The 23,805-nt window shown below is 45.2% G+C and overlaps 1 pseudogene; it reads right to left on the reverse strand.

Annotated features, from left to right (window-relative positions):
• Positions 1 to 15,068: 15,068 nt before the first annotated feature.
• LOC120031512 lies at positions 15,069 to 19,499 on the reverse strand (annotated as a pseudogene).
• Between the last annotated feature and the right edge of the window lie 4,306 nt (positions 19,500 to 23,805).

Here is a 23,805-nt window from a genome sequence, read left to right on the forward strand (position 1 = left end):
AATGTCAAACGCGCCTTTTCAATGACATTGCTATATTTTAGAATGTTTAAATCGGTCTTATAAACAAGAGGATCCATGTTAGCACTCAGACAAAAAAGATCACATAATCAGGAGCCAAATATGCCTTTTTGTTCCCCTCGTTACTGTATACATCAACTGTTTGAATACAGTATTTGTTTCTGTGTGTGACCATAGCTAAATTGGTAACTGTTTATCTCTGTCTGTAAAGTGGACGTCTCCCATTTGGCAGAACGGCCAACTTTCCAATATTGACTCTGTCATCGTGCAGACATGTAAGACGGCCTGAGCTGGCACCGTCAGATATTATTGTGAGAAGCTTGGCCTCTGTCCATTGGTTTCTATGACAGCCATCAAGTCAATCAAGACCTTTGGCTGTTTTGTTATTTGACCTTCAACTAGGCAAGTCAGTTAAGAACAAATTCTTATTTACAATGATGGCCAAACCCTAACCTGCACGATGCTGGGCCAATTGTGTGCTGCCCTATGGGACTCCCAATCACGGCTGGTTGTGAAACAGCCTGGAATTGAACCAGGGTCTGTGGTGATGCCTCTAGCACTGAGGAGCAGTGCCTTAGACCGCTACGCCACTCGGGAGTCATCCAAAAGCTTATACCCATTCCTAAAGGAGGGGTTTACAATGTATAGTGGATTCCCTCTTTAACTCTTAACTCAGTGAAGTCATTGTGCCCCTGAAATAAAAATCTGTCGTTCTGCCCCTGAACAAGGCAGTTAAACCACTGTTCCTAGGCCGTCATTGTAAATTAGAATTTGTTCTTAACTGACTTGCCTAGCTAATTCAAAAAAATATATGAATTATTTTTTAATTTTTTTAAAGGTTGGCTCACAGTGGCACTTGTGGTCACTGGACGTCAGACAGACGGACGTCAGTAAGGTCACTGGACTTCTGCACGAAAAGGAGAAGTGATGAGTCAGGAGAGTTGTGTGTGTGGCCTGTGACAAAAGCAATGTGGAAATGTATAATCATTAAATCACACTCACAGTTGAAGTCGGAAGTTTACATACATCTTAGCCAAATACATTTAAAGTCAGACTTGTGGAGGTATACAATTAATTTTTCTGAGGTCTTGGCTGATTTCTTTTGATTTTCCCATGATGTCAAGCAAAGAGGCACTGAATTTGAAGGTAGGCCTTGAAATACATCCACAGGTAAACCTCCAATTGACTCAAATTATGTCAATTAGCCTATCAGAAGCTTCTAAAGCCATGACATAATTTTCTGGAATTTTCCAAGCTGTTTAAAGGCACAGTCAACTTAGTGTATGTAAACTTCTGACCCACTGGAATTGTGTTACAGTGAATTATAAGTGAAATAATCTGTCTGTAAACAATTGTTGGAAAAATTACTTGTCATGCACAAAGTAGATGTCCTAACCCACTTGCCAAAACTATAGTTTGTTAACAAGAAATTTGTGGAGTGTTTGAAAAACGAGTTTTAATGACTCCAACCTAAGTGTACGTAATCTTCCGACTTCAACTGTGTATACGCACACACCTACACACACCCACACATGCACACACACACCTGGCCCCAGACATACAATTCTGTATGCAGCCGTTTAGCATCAGATGTTCTTATCACATCAGCTGTTCTTTTTATTGGATGCCTCAAAGATGTATAAACTCTACAGTATAACTTGATAAACACCCACGTGAAAGCTGCAGTAGGACACTAATGCCAGCGTGGCAAAACTCTGTTTAGAATGATTCATCACTGTGATGAGCTAAGGGGGAAATAACTAGGGACTTGAGCTTCCTAGTTGACTGTCATTCCACTGAACCTTACAGCACTAGCATCAGAACTTCTGTGATCAGCACTCTGATATCATTTGGCAATTTATAGTTGATTCCTATCTAATTCCTATGGCACAGAGACTCTTGTCTGGACCTGAATTTGCACCATCCACTCCACCCATCAATTTACCAAGGAAGTTTGCACTGCCAGCCAATAGGAATCATAGCCACTGACTCTGGTTTTTCTTTGAAATATATTACATGAGCCGCCAAGTCCACTGTCCTCTCACATGATTAGAATCAGCACTCTGATGGCATTGGGCACTGCATAATTGATGTTCATGTCATTCATGACTCAAATCAAATTGTATTGGTCCCATACACATGTTTAGCAGATATTATTGCAGGTGTAGCGAAATGCTTGTGGTTCTAGCTCCGACAGTGCAGTAATATCTAACAAGTAATATCTAACAATTTCATAACATATACCTAATACACACAAATCTAAGTAAAGGAATGGAATTAAGAATATATAAATATATGGACGAGCAATGTCAGAGCGGCATTGACTAAGATACTGTAGAATAGTCTAGAATACAGTATATACATGTGAGATGAGTAATGCAAGATATGTAAACATTATTATAGTGACTAGTGTTCCATTTATTAAAGTGATTTCAAGTCTATGTATATAGGCAGCAGCCTCCAATGTGCTAGTGATGGCTATTTAACAGTCTGATGGCCTTGAGATAGAAGCTGTTTTTCAGACTCTTACATTATCAATTTACCAGTATCAATCATCCTTGCAAGCAAACAGGAATCACATGTAATATCTGTGATCAAATTAACAGTTCAGGATTCTGATGAGTTTGTAAGTCCATTCACTATAGCGTCATTTAAAATAAGTCGTAGATAGGTTGCCCATAGATACTTTATGGCTGATGGCAGAGCCATGAGCCGATAACAGTATACAGTAGGTCTATTCTACTCTAACAATGATCAGTGATGAGGGTGCACACAACGGCGTGGTCATATCAGCCAGCAGTGGCGAACGCAGTGTGACAGAGCAGTTCTCATTAGTGATATGGGAACCCCTTACAGGTTGGAAGTGTAAACCAGCCTCGACCAGGAGGATAATCTTATCAACCTATGATGAGTGGAGAGGACAGAGAGAGACAAAAGAGAGGGGAGTGAGAGGAGAGAGAGGAACAGTAGTGGAGGCAGTTTGGGTAGACAGTAACCTTAAAGCTTATTTCCTTATTTTGACTTAATTCTACCATTTGGGATGTGATTTACACTGAGTGTACAAAACATTGGGAACATGACAGACGGACCAGGTGAATCCATGTGTAAGCTATGATCCCTTATTGATGTCACCTCAATCAGTGTAGATGAAGGGGAAGAGACAGGTTAAAGAATGATTTTGAAGCCTTAAGACAATTGAGACATGGATTGTGTGTGTGTGCCATTCAGAGGCTGAATGGTCAAGACAAAATAAGTGCCTTTGAATGGGGTATGATAGAAGGTGCCAGGCACACCAGTTTGAGTGTCAAGAACTGCAACGCTGCTGAGTTTTTCATGCTCAACCGTTTCCCTTGTGTATCAAGAATGGTCCACCACCCAAAGGACATCCAGCCAACTTGACTACTGTGGGAAGCATTCAAGTCAACATGAGCCAGCATCATTGTGGAATGCTTTCAACACCTTGTATTTGTGTTTATTATAGATCCGCATTACCTGCTGTCAAGGCAGTAGCTCCTCTTTCTGGGGTCCAGCAAAATTAAGGCAATTAGTAGTAACCAAGAAAGTGTTAAACAAATCAAAATATATTTTAAATTTGAGATTCTTCAAAGTAGCCATTGGTACGATGACAGCTTTGCACACTCTTGGCATTCTCTCGAAAAGCTTCATGAGTTAGTCACCTGGCATGCGTTTCATTTAACAGATATGCCTTGTCAAAAGTTAATTTGTGGAATTTCTTACCTTCTTAATGTGTTTGAGCCAATCAGTTGTGTTGTGACAAGGTAGGGGTGGTGGGGATCCATAATAAATACACGGGGATCCATAATAAAAACAAATACAAAATACGACATGATTCCATGTGTTATTTCATAGTTTTGATGTCTTCACTATTATTGTACAATGTAGAAAATAGTAAAAATAAAGAAAAACTCTTGAATGAGTAGGTGTGTCCAACGTTTTGACTGGTACTGTGTGCACAGTGTATTTGTGAAGCATTGCAAAGTATCAAGTGATTGATAAGCACCAACCACCACAACAAAATAATAATACATGAAGTTGGCATATAGGAAAGCCCCTGTAGAAGCTGACCACTTAACATTTCTATTAAACAAGGGGACGATTGTGGTATTGAAGCTAGGTGGAGCATGAAGCGTACAATGTTGCGGGTGGCTGCAGTGCAGCACTCTCCCCAATAACCTACCCCCGGACTCTGTACACAAAAGTACGCCCACTACACTGACCTAGGACACACTAGCCCAGAAACCATAAGTGTACAATCTGATTGTCTGAGCATCATCATAATTATTTTCACTCCAGTTCTGTCTGATTGCTTAGTGTGTCACATCACCTTACTTCCTGGTCATGGTAATTCAGTGTGAAATCTCGAAACCGCAACTATCAGCCCTACGTGTCCACACCCTTCATTGCCAGCTGGAACCTGAGGTCCCAGTCTCAGTCTGACGGTGGATGACATAATACAGTAAGTTCAAAGTCTGTTCCATAGGCGTACTTTAACTTCCATGCACCATATCAATGTACTATATGTACTCCTGTGAGCCTACAAAGTCATTTTATGAATGGTTGAATGTTTGAATGGTGAAATGCTGGAATTGCTTCCACTTCTTCAAATCCAATCGTTATTTTGTCACTTCATCACTTAAGAGCATTACAATAATCAGATAAGAGACAAAACTGAAATCTGCACTGCTTGTTAGCATGCTCTATGCTGCATTGCTAGCATGATCTATGCTGGTTTGCTAGTATAGGCCACCCAGCAAACAGGAACCCATTGGCCCTTTGTGGGCAAGGTGTGCACGGGCTAGCCCACAGCAATCCCACATCTGTCCAACACAGGGCTCCTACGACCACAACAAGCCCATACCAGCCCAACATGGGTTAGCCCACACCAATCCCCCATCAGGTCAACATGGGCTAGCCTACACCAGCCCAACACAGGCTAGCCCACACCAAGCCCAACATGAGCTATCCCACACCAAGCCCACACCAGCCCAACATGGGCAAGCCTACACCAACCCAACACAGGCTAGCCTACACCAACCCAACACAGGCTACCCACACGAGCGCAACACAGGCCAGCCCACACAAAGCCCAACATGGGCTATCCCACACCAAGCCCACACCAGCCCAACATGGGCAAGCCTACACCAATCCAACACAGGCTAGCCCACACCAACCCAACACGGGTCATCCCACACCAGTCCGACACGGGCCACGCCACACCAGTCCGACACGGGCTGGCCTACAACAGTCCAAGACAGGCTAGCCCACAGCAGTCCAAGACGGGCCAGCCTACACCAAGCCCAACACGGGCCAGCCCACACCAAGCCCAGCACAGGCCAGCCCACACCAAGCCCAACATGGGCTATCCCACACCATGCTTAGGGTTGTTGTCCTGTTGGAAGGTGAACCTTCGCCCCAGTCTGAGGTTCCGAGTGCTCTGGAGCAGGTTTTCATCAAGGATCTATCTGTACTTTGCTTCGTTCAACTTTCCCTCGATCTTGACTAGTCTCCCTGTCCCTGCCACTGAAAAACATCTCGACAGCATGATGCTGCCACCACCATGCTTCACCATAGGGATGGTGCCAGGTTTCCTCCAGACTTAACAGTTTCTCTTGTAAAACAACATATGTATGATAGCAACAACCAATGTTGGCAGCCTACATGGGGCCAATATTTCAGCCCACATCGGGCCCACATCGGGCCAATGTGGACATGTTTGCCTAGTGCACTCTATGCTGCCTGATCTACATTATGCTGCTTTGCTGGCATGTGCTATGTTACTTTGCTAGCATGCAATTGTATGCCCTACTTTGTTAGCATGCTCTAGGCTAAGGTTAACAAGCTGGTTCTGTGTGGTTTGGTTTTGATAGCCTGCTGCTCTCTGAGCTGGTTATTGGCAGGTGGCTCTGACTTTGACCCACTCTCTCCTGCCAGAAGGCAGCTGACAGGCTGGCCCTCTGCCACCAGGGACTTAAGCTGCTGCAACGTGCAGCCGGCCATGTATACACCTAGGCGCAAGCCCAGGGAAGAGGCTTGGCTGGGGTGTGAAGGTGGGTTGGGTGGAGTGGTGCTGGGGTTAACAAGTCTGTCCTCACACGTCAAGAGCAGCCACTGCTGGGCAAACCCAGAGACCCATTCATAAAAACAGAGAATACTTACTGGACTGTATGCTGATGTGTATATGATCAACTACTGCCTCCAACCACTACCACGGCCAGCAGCTCAAGCATATCCAGGCCACCCACAGAGTGATGTCCTGCTTCACCAGAGGTTAAATGTAATGGAGTTACATGGTATTTATTGTGGCTGTGTGGTTGAGTTGGGTCCACATAAGCAGGAAGACTGTATTGTGTGTTGTAATTGGTTATATAATGGGTAATTTGAAGTTGTTAATTGATTTGGTTGTACGTGCCGGCAGTCGGGTCCAGAGTGTCAATCTGCGTCACTTGCAGTGGCTCTAGTGCCAGCACCAATGCCACCAGGCCTGGCAATAATGGTGAGGGACCCAGAGTCTTGGCAAAGCATTTCTCACAAAAAAGGAACCGGAAATTCCACAACACCTCCAGTATGACGTCAATATCTAAACCAGGCCACAAGAACAGCTTCAGTCAACTTTTTTTTAAAGGAGAGTGGCAGTGGAAATCTACTCTCCTTAGGTATTTTTATTGTTTTATTGATAGGGATAGACATGAATGTAGGCCAAGAGGAGACAGATATGAGGGGAAACAGTGTAGAAGAGCAGTGGGGTCAAGATTCAATCCTACGTGGAACTGTAAGTTAGCTGTATGTCAGCCCCGCAGCAGTGGGTTCTAGGAAAGCAAGCGTGAGATTCTTTCATCTTGTTGGTACGACATTATCATGGTGAGTGTGACCCATGGCCCCATCCCTGGCACCTCTCTCCCCCTACTCTGCCCTCAGACGGTGGTCAGTGGGGTGAGAGGGCGGAGGGGATGGAAGGTGCGGGGGCCGTATTAAGGGCAGTAAGTCGTAATGATGGGCTGGATTAGTGCCGATGGCAAGGTCACCCAGGTTAATCTCCCGCGGGAAGTTTTGGATCAGAACACAGTGATCCAGTAATCAGTATTCAAGCCCAAAGCGCACACAGAGGCAGAAAGAATTAGAGGGGCCATACAATGCATGAGCACTAAAACAAATAGCTACGAATAGCATTGTACTAGCACATAATGTCCCTCTTATAAAGGCACCTGGGCCTTCCTGTTGACTGGGCGCCCTATAGGACGTTCTCTGTACTACAACCTCAGAGGATACATGCACTGACCTGGGTTTTCAATTGGATATGCGGTATGGATCTCTTCAGGAAAATGACTTGAGATCACACAGTTGGAAGACCTTTTCCCTCATGTATGTCATCTGTGGAATTTGGTTCCGTGCAGGTCTTGGCCGGGAAGTTTCCCAGATATATATTGAAAACCCCCAGCATCTTCAGAAATATTGTAAACCACATGAGAGGAGAGGTTTAATTCACAATGGAGAGCTCTGTACAGATTATTGTCTTTGGCTTATATTAAATGTCCCGTGCAAGCTACAGGAGATGATACATTTTAATGCTGAGGGATTTCAGGGATGTGCTTTACCCTGCCATTTTTATTTCCCCAGGGAAAATTCTCTTATAGAAGGCGCCCACCTTTCCACACTGCTTAAGGCTGTCATTTAGCACATGCACGCACACTCACACACCCACACACATAAATACCCATGCACACACCCCACGCACCCCTTTTCAGTGACTCAAGCTAAAATAACAGCAGGTTTACCTCGCAGCCTGTAAAAATACCAGTAAAAAAAAAAGCGGAAAGTTTAAGAAACACCTGAATCCTATTTGCTGAACAGTCTCCAGGTTTATTTGAACAGATGACTTCCCTTCAGGGGCCATGAATAAAAGCAGGCCAGGACGCCGCAATAGGGCAGAGAACCGCCGAGGTGCCAGACATCTGCGGGAAGAAGCAGCCAAAGAAGATGGGGTGGAGACGTGAGGAGACAACTAGACTGGCTCATCTCTCTTCAGATGATATATATGGTTTTTAGTCTGACTCAGCTACTTTGGAAGACTAGGCTATATTTGAAAAGTGCAAGATGTCGCGTCTGTGATTGTAGGTGCTATGATGTGGGTGTTTACGTCCTGTGCTGTGTTGTGGCTAGACAGCAAAAAACAGTGATTGGGATAGTGGGCTATTTTTGTATATCTTTTCCACCATGTCAGCCATCATTGTGTTATGACTGTGAGCTGCTCAGCTCTTTCAGTCACTCTCACTGTTCAACCACTCATCTCTTAACGGGCATGGCCTATTTCATCCACCTGCAGCACCCTGAGGATGAAACAGACAGAGGAAAGAAAGAGGCAGGATAAAGCCATCTCCTCACGGCAATGCAGCAGGTGAGGATGGTGGAGGGAGTGAGAGAGACAGAGGGAGAAAGAGAGACAGTGTCTATGTGAGTATAGTCAGGGATATATTTCTCAATACTAGCCTGTCTCGCTCCCTCAATTCTCTCTCTCTCTCTCTCTACACTAGCGTAATGAGACAGTGTAACAATGGGGCAAGTGTTGAATTTCTGAGACGAGATTTCCGGACATCGGAAGAGAGCGGAGAGGTTAGATTCCCACATGGGCCCTAAACAGATACACACACTGTGTGTGTGTGTGTGTGTGTGTGTGTGTGTGTGTGTGTGTGTGTGTGTGTGTGTGTGTGTGTGTGTGAGCGCGCGTGAGCGCGCATGCATGGCTGAGCATGTGTATGTGTGCATGGTGTATTAATGCTTGACCTTGATGACATTTACAATACAGCATTTCAGAAACATTGAACTCAGATGAACAGACGACACCAAACACAATGGGTACCTCAAAGTCGACGTCGACCACAGAGTTTGTGGAGCAGCTGCCCTTGCCAAGCTCCGATGGGTTCCGCAACAGAATGACAATCGTCCCCTTCATCTGTTCGCTGTCATAGATGAAGCAGGAGGCACCGGCCCATTTCACCAAAACAAAGCAGTTCACAAAGTCCCCTACTGCATATTATGCTCAATCTTTCCATCCTATATCACTAAAAAAGACGATCTAACTCCGAATCATTATCCAAAAGCTTCTGAATGCAGCACTGTAATTGTTGCATGTGTCTCTTGTACGTGAGCCCATTTTGTTGGCCACGTGACCACTGGATGATGCAATTTAGATTTCTCCCTCTCTGTGGTTTTAATTCAGTTCCACAAGGCCCTCATAGATCTGGCTGATAACTGTATATGAGAACTGCTCATAACCTTATCCCACAGAATCCCCATTGTGCAGCATCCACAGAGCCCACGTCACAGGGCTGCATAGGAACACCTATGTGACATCCTCTATGAGACCTGGTGTCACGTTCCTGACCTGTTTTCTGTTGTTTGGTATGTGTTTATTGGTCAGGGCGTGAGTTTTGGGTGGGCAGTCTATGTTTTCTGTTTCTATGTTGGTTTTGGGTTGCCTGGTATGGCTCTCAATTAGAGGCAGGTGTTTGACGTTTCCTCTGATTGAGAGTCATATTAAGGTAGGTTGTTCTCACTGTTTGTTTGTGGGTGATTGTCTTCCGTGTCAGTACATGTTACCACACGGGACTGTTTCGGTTTGTCTGTTCCTGTTCGTGTGTTCTTCGTTTCATGTAAGTTCGTAAGTTTAGGTCTGTTTAGTTCGTTTTGTTATTTTGTATTTCTAAAGTGTTATTTCGTGTTTCGTCGTTTTGTCTAATAAATCATTATGTCCACATACCTCGCTGCGTGTTGGTCTGATCCATGCTCCTCCTCATCCGAGGAGGAGGAATATGACGACGATCGTTACAGAATCACCCACCAAACCCAGATCAAGCAGCGGGTTAACGGACAGCAACGACAGCAGCAGTGGGTCAAGGAGGATTGGACATGGGAAGAGATTCTGGACGGAGAAGGACCCTGGGCAGAGCCAGAGGAGTGTCGTCGTCCCAAGGCGGAGCTGGAGGCATCTAAAGCGGAGAGGCGACGATATGAGGAGGCAGCACGGAAGCAAGGCTGGAAGCCCGCAAGTACAACCCAAAAATTTCTTGGGGGGGGGCTAAAGGGTAGTGTGGCGAAGTCAGGTAGGAGACCTGCGCCAACTTCCCGGGCTTACCGTGGAGAGCGAGAGTACGGGCAGACACCGTGTTACGCAGTAGAGCGCACGGTGTCTCCTGTACGTGTGCATAGCCCGGTGCGGGTTATTCCACCTCCCCGCACTGGTAGGGCTAGATTGAGCATTGAGCCAAGTGCCATGAAGCCGGCTCTACATATCTGGCCACCAGTACGTCTCCTTGGGCCGGCTTACATGGCACCAGCCTTACGCATGGTGTCCCCGGTTCGCCTACATAGCCCGGTGCGGGTTATTCCACCTCCCCGCACTGGTCAGGCGACGGGGAGCATACAACCAGGTAAGGTTGGGCAGGTTCAGTGCTCAAGGGAGCCAGTACGCCTACACGGTCCGGTATATCCGGCGCCACCTTCCCGCCCCAGCTCAGTACCACCAGTGCCTACACCACGCACCAGGCTTCCAGTGCGTCTCCAGAGCCCTGTTCCTCCTCCACGCACTCTCCCTGTGGTGCGTGTCTCAAGCTCAGTGCCTCCAGTTTCGGCACCACGCATCAAGCCTCCTGTGCGTCTCCAGAGCCCTGTACGCACTGTTCCTTCTCCCCGCACTCGCCCTGAGGTGCGTGCCCTCAGCCCGGTACCTCCAGTTCCGGTACCACGCACCAGTCCTATAGTGCGCATCGAGAGTCCAGTGTGCCCTGTTCCTGCTCCCCGCACTAGCCTTGAGGTGCGTGTCTCCAGTCCGGTACCACCAGTTCCGGCACCACGCACCAGGCCTACTGTGCGCCTCAGCAGGTCAGAGTCGGCTGTCTGCCCAACGCCGCCTGCACTGCTCGTCTAACCAGCACCGTCTGAGCCATCTGTCTGCCCAGCGCCGTCTGAGCCATCTGTCTGCCCAGCGCCTTCTGAGCCATCCGTCTGCCCAGCGCCTTCTGAGCCATCCGTCTGCCCAGCGCCTTCTGAGCCATCCGTCTGCCCAGCGCCTTCTGAGCCATCCGTCTGCCACGAGCCATTAGAGCCGCCCGTCTGTCCCGAGCCATTAGAGCCGCCCGTCAGTCAGGAGCCGCTAGAGCCGCCCGTCAGTCAGGAGCTGCCAGAGCCGCCAGCCAGTCAGGAGCTGCCAGAGCCGCCATCCAGTCAGGAGCTGCCAGAGCCGCCATCCAGTCAGGAGCTGCCAGAGCCGCCAGCCAGTCAGGAGCTGCCAGAGCCGCCAGCCAGTCAGGAGCTGCCAGAGCTGCCCTACAGTCATGAGCTGCCCTACAGTCATGAGCTGCCCTACAGTCATGAGCTGCCCTTCAGTCATGAGCTGCCCTCCAGTCATGAGCTGCCCTCCAGTCATGAGCTGCCCTCCAGTCATGAGCTGCCACTCAGTCAGGAGCTGCCACTCAGTCCAGAGCTGCCACCCAGTCAGGAGCTGCCACCCAGTCCGGAGCTGCCACCCAGTCCGGAGCTGCCACCCAGTCCGGAGCTGCCACCCAGTCCGGAGCTGCCACTCAGTCCGGAGCTGCCATTAGTACAGAGTTGTCCCTCTGTCCTAAGCTACCTCTCTGTCCGGAGCTACCTCTCTGTCCGGAGCTACCTCTGTCCGGAGCTACCTCTCTGTCCTGAGCTACCTCTCTGTCCTGAGCTACCTCTCTGTCCTGAGCTACCTCTCTGTCCTGAGCTACCTCTCTGTCCTGAGCTACCTCTCTGTCCTGAGCTACCTCTCTGTCCTGAGCTGTCTCCTCTATGTAGGAGGGGCCTTAGTGAAGGTTCCTGGACCATGGTCGGGGGCGAGGGTCGCCACTCAAAGGACGCTAAGGAGGGGGACAAAGACAGTGGTGGAGTGGTGTCCTCGTCCACCGCCGGAGCCGCCACCGCGGACAGATGCCCACCCAGACCCTCCCCTTGAGTTGTAGGGGTGCGCCCGGAGTTCGCACCTTGAGGGGGGGGTTCTGTCACGTTCCTGACCTGTTTTCTGTTGTTTGGTATGTGTTTATTGGTCAGGGCGTGAGTTTTGGGTGGGCAGTCTATGTTTTCTGTTTCTATGTTGGTTTTGGGTTGCCTGGTATGGCTCTCAATTAGAGGCAGGTGTTTGACGTTTCCTCTGATTGAGAGTCATATTAAGGTAGGTTGTTCTCACTGTTTGTTTGTGGGTGATTGTCTTCCGTGTCAGTACATGTTACCACACGGGACTGTTTCGGTTTGTCTGTTCCTGTTCGTGTGTTCTTCGTTTCATGTAAGTTCGTAAGTTTAGGTCTGTTTAGTTCGTTTTGTTATTTTGTATTTCTAAAGTGTTATTTCGTGTTTCGTCGTTTTGTCTAATAAATCATTATGTCCACATACCTCGCTGCGTGTTGGTCTGATCCATGCTCCTCCTCATCCGAGGAGGAGGAATATGACGACGATCGTTACACCTGGGCACCGCATGCCTCCTGTTTTACGACACAATAAAGACCAGGCTGAGCACTGTGGATGTGTGGGGCTGTGGATGGGGCTGGCAGTGGATGCCATATACTGCACAGCGGCCCGGGAGACGCTGTCCTACTAGGAGGCATCTGCTGTGTTACCTGGCTGTATTGTCTTTATTCTGAGTTCAGGAGGATTTCTGTGGTAATGTATGGGGGACAGTGGAAGAGTTCAGGAGGATTTCTGTGGTAATGTATGGAGGACAGTGTAAGAGTTCAGGAGGATTTCTGTGGTAATGTATGGAGGACAGTGTAAGAGTTCAGGAGGATTTCTGTGGTAATGTATGGAGGACAGTGGAAGAGTTCAGGAGGATTTCTGTGGTAATGTATGGAGGACAGTGTAAGAGTTCAGGAGGATTTCTGTGGTAATGTATGGAGGACAGTGTAAGAGTTCAGGAGGATTTCTGTGGAAATGTATGGAGGAACATCTGGAGGTAAAACATACAGTAGACCTACAAACTTGCCACACCATGCTAAGATCTGAGCTCTGGTTGGCTAGTTTTCCTCTTCCTCCTGCCACCTCTCCCGTTCACCATTATTGCAAACCTGGAAGTTACTGAAATTAGCTACAAATGAGGCATAAGAATTCTGTTACAATTAGGATTAAGGTTACAGCTAGGTTTAGGCTTAGTTAGGGTATGGGTAAAGTGGTTAAATTGCTTATTGCTGCCCAAAAACACAGCTTGCCTCTAGAAATTAGGATAACGTCTGTGATAAATGGAGGATAGTTGGAAGGCCTTCTCTGAGATCTGGACTGCAGTGTAGCACAGCCAACACATAAACCTGCTAATTTCAGTGTCATATAGACAGAATGGAACATAATGACATGGCAAGAGACACACACGCATGCACCCACAGTGAAACATTTTGTTCTGCTTACTGTAATGGGCACATGGAAAATAACATACACAGAAACACAGCACTGTGGACAGAGATGCTCTGTACCAGGAGAGATTCCAGGACTCCTGCCAGCCTTGATGCTCCACGTACGCCGAACCAGAGCGGGGCTAGAGGAGGGAAAGAAGAGGACCATTTGGAAGAGAGACAGAGAGGAACAGGCTAAATTGTTTTTGTATGTGGACTGGAGATGAGTAAGGATGTGTGAGAGCCTCAGAGGTATAGATAAGTGAATTGGTGTCCCTGTATAACATGTGATTTGATGTGCGGGTTTGATCATGTTTAATCGAACCCATCTCAGAGGGGTGACCCATCCTCTTCTGGTTGTACCGGGTAGATGTGTGTGTGCATGTGTGACACCTTCACAGAACTGAAAAAAGGCATACCTTCCTAGAGGTCATACAGTGGCTTGCAAAAGTATTCACCCCCTTGGCATTTTTCCTATTTCCTTGCCTTACAACCTGGAATTAAAATAGATTTTGGGGGGGGGGGGGGGGGGGGGGGGTTGTATCATTTGATTTACACAACATGCCTACCATGTTTTTTTATTGTGAAAAAGAAACAAGAAATAAGACAAAAAAACTGAAAACTTGAGCGTGCATAACTATTCAGCCCCCCAAAAGTCAATACTTTGTAGAGCCAGCTTTCGCAGCAATTACAGCTGCAAGTCTCTTGAGGTATGTCCTCTATAAGCTTGGCACATCTAGCCACTGGGATTTTTGCCCATTCTTCAAGGCAAAACTGCTCCAGCTCCTTCAAGTTGGATGGATTCCGCTGGTGTACAGCAATCTTTAAGTCATACCACAGATGATTCTCAATTGGATTGAGGTCTGGGCTTTGACTAGGCCATTCCAAGACATTTAAATGCTTCTCCGTGGGATGTTCAAAGTTTCTGATATTATTTTATAACCAAAACCTGATCTGTACTTCTCCACATGAATACATATGCACGCACCAACTTTTCCTTTTTTTTTTTTTTTAAACAAGTTATTTTTTTCCATTTCACTTCACCAATTTGGACTATTTTGTGAATGTCCATTCCATGAAATCCAAATTAAAATCCACTTAAACTACATGTTGTAATGAAACAAAATAGGAAAAACGCCAAGGGGGTTGAATAATTTTGCAAGGCACTGTACCAACAAGACACCTACTGTATCGCTTATCCACAAGCCCCATCAGACCGGCATCACCAGCTGTTTATCCCATCACCAAATAAACATGCTTGGCCTATTCTGGAGCACAACATCTCATTTCCTTGTGCAACCTAATCTACTGTGATATAGCCATGCTGGTGTTTCAAGGGTAAAGGGAACCCACTAATGGTTGTTGTGAACCTCTGTCTACACTGCCACTCAGTGGTGGAAAGGTGGGAATGACTGCTATGGGCACACAGCTCCGAACCTTGTACACTATTGCATGACTGAAAGTGCAAACATTGAAGTCGTGTTGCATGTTTAGTTCATCATCTTACTCTATGCAGTCTCAATTCTGCACCTCATTACACCCTCCTTTTTTATATATATATATAGGCAAGATATGAACCGCTCCTTCCTGTTAGAATAGAGGTCACACAACAAAATACAAATAAATTATACATTTTCAAACATTACACATGGTTTAATCTCCTCATGGGCAGACGCACATTACATAAATTGTTGCAGACAGAGACGGTGATGGAGCTGCCGTCCTGTTTCCGCCACTGGTTCTAGTATCTTTTCTCTTTCGTCTACCCCAAGAACTTAATCGAGTAGCTGGCGCGGGATTTCAGTTCTGGGTTGCCGAGATTACATATGGGTAAAATACAACAGTGCTGTATTTTCTTTTTACAACAGTGCTGTAAATATCTTTGATTGGATCTGGATTGATGGAGTTCCTGCTTGCTTACTTCATGTCCCCTCAGAGCAAACTAGGAGGCACAACCCTCGGCTTGTGGAAGTGGAGCGAGGAGGACATCCTGTATTTCTGTCGGATGTAGGGGTATCTACCATCATCCTGTCGATGCTCGTAGTGCATTTTGGGATAGACGTACCACATGACGACTCCTGAGGGGTTGATGGAGACGGTGAACTCTGCGGTGGCAGACAGTCCACTCAATGTTTCCCCAGTGAACACGTCATAAGCCTGAAAGATATAGAAGAGCAAAAATGAAGAGGTACAACACGGTGTCACTTACAGAAACACAGCTCACAGCTCAAACGTCCACTTCTCTCAACAGGAATAAATACAGTCATCATACGCTGGAAGGAATTGCGTCATCGTGCACTACAATGTGGTTGGAGAGAACTAGGAAAGGAACCAGGAAAGAGGAGCACACCTCGTAGCTGCCTGCTGTGTAGTTTAACTTGGCCAGGGAGGTGTGGTAGCGATAGGGCATGTCTTGGCGACGGCTGAGGAACTCCAGAGCACTGGCCGACTGGGAGAGGGGTGGCCAGTACACTTCAATGACTCCTGTAAAAAAGAGAGTGACATACAGACAAAGAAAAGGAGAGTAAACAGTGAATTTCGTGCAGAGACCGTGGTCTAGTGATAACGCTCGCAGCCAGTCACATACTCTACTACCAATCGGTGACCAGGGTTCAGTCCCCTTCCTACTGTTCTCCCACTTGCCTGTCTCCTAACTGTCTGAATGAAGTCGATTTCATACTGCCAGAATTGATCTATGTGACTCCTAAACAAATGTAATTTTGTCATTGAGGGTCACCTGTAGCAAGCGTCTTCCCTGGACGCCCATAGGATCCTGGTCGATGGCGATGGCGGCTCTGTTTTGCAGGACGGCCCTGGCCTCACTGCTTAGGGTTCGAAGGTTGTTAGACATAATGAGAGGTGCAGTCATGATCGCCCAAAGAGCCATCTGAGAGCGTGATTGGTCCACACTGAGGCCAAAGTTTCCGATGATCAGCTGGGAGAGAAAATGTTTAAATATGTTAGGTTAATGAGATGTACAACAATACTGATGGTGGAACAAATACTTATTAAATAAATAAAACAACGTGAGCAGAGTGACTCCTAGTCCCTTCCAAATGCAGGAACAAGGTGAATATTGACAAGATAGGTGTAAGGGGTAAGAGTGACACTTGGCAATAACAGTGGACAATCAGCAAGTAATGCATACAGGCTTCAATAAATGTAAGATACAGAACAAAGTAAATGTGAAATAGGGTGAAAACTCTACCAATACAATTCTGAGGAGAGTACAGTATTAGACATGAACAGAGAGGAGAGCACAGAAAGAAGGACAGAGGGATTGGTGTAAGTAAGGGACAGATATTGGTCAGACAGCGAACAGACCATGTCAGGATCTTCCAGCGTCCAGGGCCGGCTTCAGGCTGCAGTATCTCCTGGTTGTCAAAGAACCAGTCTGTAATTTCTTGTACACTGTCCCAATAGTTCTGAATGTCATCATAGTTACGCCACAGGTTACAGATCTCCCCCAGCAGAGTGTAATTCACCTGAAGAAAAAAAGAGACAGAGATTTTTTTTTAAAAGAAGAGATTTACATACACCTTGATTTGTTTCTAAAAGGGTACTAATGCTGTAATGACATTAGATTTGATACTGTTGCCTGTCTTTACATCTTTGGAAAACATGTTTTTTTTCCCCCTGAAGGATCAGGATAATCATCAAACAACTCTAATCAAGAATGATCTGAGTGATGGATCAAACGTGACGGAGCAACCGTTTCTCATCTAACTACAGCAGTGCTGTCCCGGAATACCTGTAACCGTGCAAAAGTAGCTCATGCGGAGAAAAAAACCCCGAATGGAATCAATGGAAATATGACAATGAATGGAGCATTATTCAAAGACAAGGGACATCCGTTACATTTTCCTCCGAAGCCATAATTGTTATTGTTAAACCAAACACCTTTGCAACACATAGCTATTCACTAACCCTTACTCCCCCCCTCCCCCATCTCCTTCCGTATTTTATTATTTTCATGACAGCACAGTAGGAAGCAAAGGGAGACAGGTATGTACAGTATAGGGAGACAGAGAGGAAGGGCAAAGGAAGTCAGCCGAGCCGGGGCTGAAACCCCCGTCACCAGGGGGGGGGGGATGTGTGGTCCCTTATTTATTTTATTGTGTCACTGGTAGCATAATGAAACACACACTGGGAGGGAGTCCACCCCGATAGGCTGGCCAACTACAGGAGTAGCCAATTGGACGGCCTGTTGCATTCAAAGCCTTGGACATGAGAGGGTAACCTGTATGACAGAAGCACATAGTACACGTCAATAAAAATCCACACTATACCCCTCTGAGTCTATTTCCCTCTACCCTCTCTTGCACCCATCTCTTTAAATACCACCACGATCGTCTACCCAAAGGACCACTAATGCTGATACACGCTATATAGTAACTCCCAATGTACAGTTACTGTTCACCCTCAAGATTCACACACCCTTCTGTTGCTCCTCTTCATTGGAGTAACAGCCATCCAACTTCAGGAAGTCCACACCCCAACTAGCGAACGTCTGGGCACCAGTCTCAATCTTGTCCAGCGTGGCGCCAGGGTACCCTCCACAGGTGTGTGTGCCCAGGTCCCCACAGATGCCCAGCTTCAAGCCGCGGTCATGGAGGTACCTCGCCAGCTTGGCAATGCCCCCAGGGAATCTGGGGTTAGAGAGATGGCAGTGAAGTCGTGAATCTCATACCTAATACTGTCCTTTCATAATGCTGTAGTAGATAAGACCTCAAACTCAAGTCAATGTCCTTTACTAACCCATGCTAAGGTATTCATTACAAGCAGCACAGTTTTAGTACACCAGATTTACAGTCTTTACTTAAGGTTGAATGGGAAGAAGAGAAGGAAGAGGAATGCCAAAACTGGAAAGGGTAAGGAAGAGGTAGAAGGCCAGGAAATAAGAAAGAAAATCAAAGATGGAGAGAGTTAGGAGGAGAAGGGTGAGAGAAAGGCCAACCTTTGTGGGTCAGGCTGCAGCCGTCCATCTTTATCCCGGAGCGAGGAGGACCAACAGTCATCTATCATGACATGATCATATCCCATCTCTTTCCTCCCATCCTCAGCCAGTCTGTCTGCCATGTCTCTGAAGAGATTCTCACTGTATGTAGAGATTCATATATTCATATTCGTGCAATTATATTTTATTTGATGTAAAACGTTCAGCATCCTATTAATATCAGAGTCAGTATGAGAAAAAAATGAATCTACACGTAACCCAGGCCTATATTGTCACGACTCCCACCGAAGGTGGCTCCCCTGCCTGTTCGGGTGGCGCTCGGCGGTCATTGTCGCCGGTCTACTAGCTGCCACCGATCCCCTTTTCCTTTTCTGTTTGTTTGGTCTTATTGGTTGCACCTGTCTCTTATTTTGTTTTTGATTCAGGACTATTTAAGCCTGTTAGGCCCGCCTGTTTTTGTGCGGGCTTGTTTCTGTTGGTCGAGGTTGTGCGTGTTTGTGTTCCTGTCCGTTTGTGCCCTGTGTTGGGTTGGACATTTTTGTGATTATTTCGCCTGTTGTTTTGGGCGTTCGCATTGGAAACCGAAATAATGTCCGGTTTCCCCAGTATCCTCTGCTCTCTGCGTTTGACTCCACACCCACCACTCCAGGCACTGTGACATATATACACCTCAATGGTCTCGTCCACCAGCTTGGTCACGATCTGTGGAGTTATACTCTATTGGCCAGTTTATCGGAAACAGGTTAAGCCGACTAGTTCTAGACAAAAAATGATGTTCAAAAGAGATTCTAGATTGAAAGTGTTTATTAGTCCAAAACTAATCTTAATCTGTATACAGGGAAGCTGCCTGATATTGCAGTTGCAATTAGCCTAGGGATGAGGTCAGTAGCTCTACAATAGGAGTGACTTCAGAGTCACTCTGTAAAACTGCACATAAATATGTCTACCATTATGTACCTGATGCAGTTCTTGGGATCATTCTCACAATCGATATTTACAGCGAAAACGCTCCCAAGACATCCATCCCTTGGGTGGGGTCCTCATCAAACCATTGTCCAAAGCAGAGGTAGCTGAGGTTAATGCCAGCGGGAAAATCACTGGCAACAGCTTAATCTCTGAGGAGAAATAGTGATACGCAAAGCAACAGTAAGGTTTGTCCTAGATGTTTATATTTAGGTCGCAGAACAAACTCTGCAAAACAAACAACAAATTGTATTGCCCAGCAAAGAGAAACTGAAATCACCACTCAGATTTGATGCGTGGATCATATTTGTGGTGACTACAATGCTGATCTTGGTTAACTGGGAAAGTGAAAAAACTCTTTAGCCAGAAAGCAGGATACTTGTGTCTGCACATGGGTTGTTTATTATGTACCATAATAACGTATTTCTGCATAGTTCCCCACAATCGAATTATGTAGCCTGCATGATTCTGGTCAGTCAAGAACCAGATCACCGACATTGAAGCAGTAAAATGAAATAAGTCCTTATTCAATAATGATGTATAACATATTATATTGCAAAACTACATCGGGGTACTATACCTGCTCAATGTTTCACTTTTGCGGTCAGTAAACCCATTTTATTTGTGCAAATTCCTCACTGTAACTATTTTCTTTCTAGTTTCTCTTGCTGGTCTCTATTTCCTGTACACAGAGCCTTGGTCATGTGACTTATCTCTGTCACATGGCAACCAGAGGGGGAGGGATTGCCGCCGCCTAATTTAGCAGCACATAGCCATTGAACTACGAATGCTGCCTCACACGTATTGTGTGCACGGCTTCTAACGTCTCATATATCAAATGATCATTACTGAAATATGAGTGATTCTAATCACACCATATAATTCAATTCAAAGGGCATTATTGGCATGGGAAACACATGTTTACATTTCCAAACCAAGTGAAATACATTAGATAAAACAAAAGTGAAATAAACAATTAAAAATGAACAGTAAACATTACACTTAGTTTCAGAGGAATAGAGACATTTCAAATGTCATAGTATGGCTATGCACCGTGTTATAACGATGTGCAAATAGTTATAGTACAAAAGGGAAAATAAATAAGCATACTGTAAATATGGGCTGTATTTACAATGGTGTTTTTTCTTCACTGGTTGCCCTTTTCTTGTGGCAACAGGTCACACATCTTGCTGCTGTGATGGAAAACGGTGGTATTTCACCCAATAAATTTGGGAGTTTATCAAAATTGGATTTGTTGGTCTGTGTAATCTGAGGGAAATATGTGTCTCTAATATGGTCATACATTTGGCAGGAGGTTAGGAAGTGCAGCTAAGTTTCCACCTCATTTTGTGTGCGCATAGCCTGTCTTCTCTTGAGAGCCTTGTCTGCCTATGGTGGCCTCTCTCAATAGCAAGGCAATGCTCACTGAGTATGTACATGGTCAAAGCTTTCCTTAATTTTGGGTCAGTCACAGTCGCCAGATATTCTGCCACTGTGTAATCTCTATTTAGGGCCAAATAGCATTCTAGTTTGATCTGTTTTTTCTTAAATTCCTTCCAATGTGTCAAATAATAATCTTTTTGTTTTCTCATGATTTGGTTGGGTCTAAATGTGTTGCTGTTGCAGTCCTGGGGCTCTGTGGGGTCTGTTTGTGTTTGTGAACAGAGCCCCAGGACCAGCTTGCTTAGGGGACTCTTCTCTAGGTTAATCTCTCTGTAGGTCATGGCTTTGTTATGAAAGGTTTGGGAATCGCTTCCTTTAGGTGGTTGTAGAACTTCTTCTCAATAGGGGGTGCTATTTGCACTTTGTAATAATTTCGTTCCCAAATTAAACTGCCTCGTACTCAATTCTTGCTCGTACAATATGCATATTATTATTACTATTGGATAGAAAACACTCTCTAGTTTCTAAAACCGTTTGAATTATGTCTGTGAGTGAAACAGAACTCGAGTTAGAGCATTTTTCCTATGAGGATGTGAGAATGCAGAAATCTTCTTGCTGTTCTGAGATCTGTTTATAAATCTGCCTGTCTTCTATTGGTTGAGATGCACTGCATACGTCTTCCCCTGGGTGTCAGCGAATAGTGAGAGTTGAAATGGGGTTGCTAGGCAGAACTGAGAGCTTATAAAAGACCTCGGAACAAAGTGTCCGGCCATTTTTCACTTCGCTCTGACGCAGGAAGGAACTCTGGCTGTGGCTCTAGAACGCTCCGGTTATAGGCCTTTAGATATATCCGGTCATGTTTTTATTCGTTATAGGTGTTAAAGACATCATAAGGTAGTTAATTTAAACCGACTTATAGCAGTTTATATCAGTTTATTGTGATTTTCTGGAATTCTTTGTCACGCGCTTTCACGAGTTGGACACCTCTCCTGCACATAGCTAGCGTTAGCTGCTATTTCTACAGGAGAAGAGGACATCTTTCAACCAAAAGACGATTGTTCTGGAGAAAGGACACCTTGCCCAAGATTCTGATGGAAGCTCGTCAAATAGTAAGAAGTCTTTATGCTGTTAATTCGTATTTATGTTGACAAATGTTAAACAATAATTGCGCCATGAATATCGGTGCGGTCTCGCTTTAGCGCACGCTGTATTGCGCAGTAACGTTAATTTTAAAAATCTAACACAGCGGTTGCATTAAGAACTAATGTATCTTTCATTTGCTGTCCAACCTGTATTTTTTAGTCAAGTTTATGAATAGTTTTCGATTAGATTAGGTGCCTCTCCAAGATGGCGCCGGACAGATTGCTTGAAGTTTTGGCCACTACTCACATTGTATAACCACGATTTGTGCCGCTACATATGCACATTTACGAACAAACCCTATATGCATTGTGTAATATGATGTTACAGGACTGTCATCTGAAGAAGTTTATGAAGGTTAGTCAAATTATATATCTTTTGCTTGCTTGTTACGATCGCTAACCTTTGCTGCTGGTAAATGGTGTTGTGTTTCTGGCTATTGTGGTAAGCTAATATAATGCTATATTGTGTTTACGCTGTAAAACACTTAAAAAATCTGAAATATTGGCTGGATTCACAAGATGTTTGTCTTTCATTTGCTGTACGCTGTGTATTTTTCAGAAATTTTTTATGATGAGTATTTAGGTAATTCACGTTGCTCTCTGTAGTTATTCTAGTTGCTTTGGTGAGAGTTGTGATGGTGGCTGCAATGGTAAACTATGATTTATACCTGAAATATGCACATTTTTCTAACAAAACATATGCTATACAATAAATATGTTATCAGACTGTCATCTGATGAAGTTGTTTCTTGGTTAGTGGCTATTTATATCTTTATTTGGTCGAATTTGTGATAGCTACTGATGCAGTAAAAAAATGGTGGAGTAAAAAAAGTGGTGTCTTTTGCTAACGTGGTTAGCTAATAGATTTACATATTGTGTCTTCCCTGTAAAACATTTTAAAAATCAGAAATGATGGCTGGATTCACAAGATGTGTATCTTTCATCTGGTGTCTTGGACTTGTGATTTAATGATATTTAGATGCTAGTATTTACTTGTGACGCTATGCTAGGCTATGCTAGTCAGCTTTTTTACTGATGGGGGTGCTCCCTGATCCGGGTTTGGGAGGAATTAGAGGTTAACATCTCTTTTCTGGATTTGGATAATTAGAGGGTATCAACATAATTCTGCTCTGCATGCATTATTTGGTGTTTTACGTTGTACAGGGAGAATGTTTTTGCAGAATTCTGCATACAGAGTCTCAATTTGCCTTGTCTCTCAGATCGTTCACAGCTTTTTGGAAGTTACCTGTGATGCTGATTTTTAGGCTGAAGTAAATATTTTTTTTTGTGTGCTCTGGGGCAACTGTGTCTAGATGGAATTTGTATTTGTGGTCCTGGCAGTTGGACCTTTTTTGGACCCTCATTATTTTTGTCTTACTGAGATTTACTGCCAGGGCCCAGGTCTGACAGAATCTGTGCAGAAGATCTAGGTGTTGTTCTAGGACTTTCCTTGGTTGGGAACAGAAGCACCAGATCATCAGCAACAGTAGACCCTCATGCCAATTTGAGTCAAAAGCTTTTTTGAAATCAACAAAGCATGAGAAGACTTAGCCTTTTTTTTGGTTTGTTTGTTTGTCAATTAGGGTGTGCAGGGTGAATACGCGGTCTGTCGTACGGTATTTTGGTAAAAAGGCAATTGGACATTTGCTCAGTACATTGTTTTCACGGAGGAAATGTAAGAGACTGCTGTTAATGATAATCCAGAGGATTTTCCCAAGGTTGCTGTTGACGCATATCCAACGGTAGTTGTTGGGGTCAAATTTGTCTCCACTTTTGTGGATTGGGGTGATCAGTCCTTGGTTCCAAGTATTGGGGAAGATGCCAGAGCTAAGGACGATGTTAAAGAATTTAATTATAGCCAATTCGAATTTGTGGTCTGTATATTTTCCACCTAAGTGGGCCAAGCCAGAGGTAGAGTGGGGTCTACGTC

This window comes from Salvelinus namaycush, chromosome 37 (assembly GCF_016432855.1).
Source record: "Salvelinus namaycush isolate Seneca chromosome 37, SaNama_1.0, whole genome shotgun sequence".
In the NCBI taxonomy this organism is placed as follows: Eukaryota; Metazoa; Chordata; class Actinopteri; order Salmoniformes; family Salmonidae; genus Salvelinus; species Salvelinus namaycush.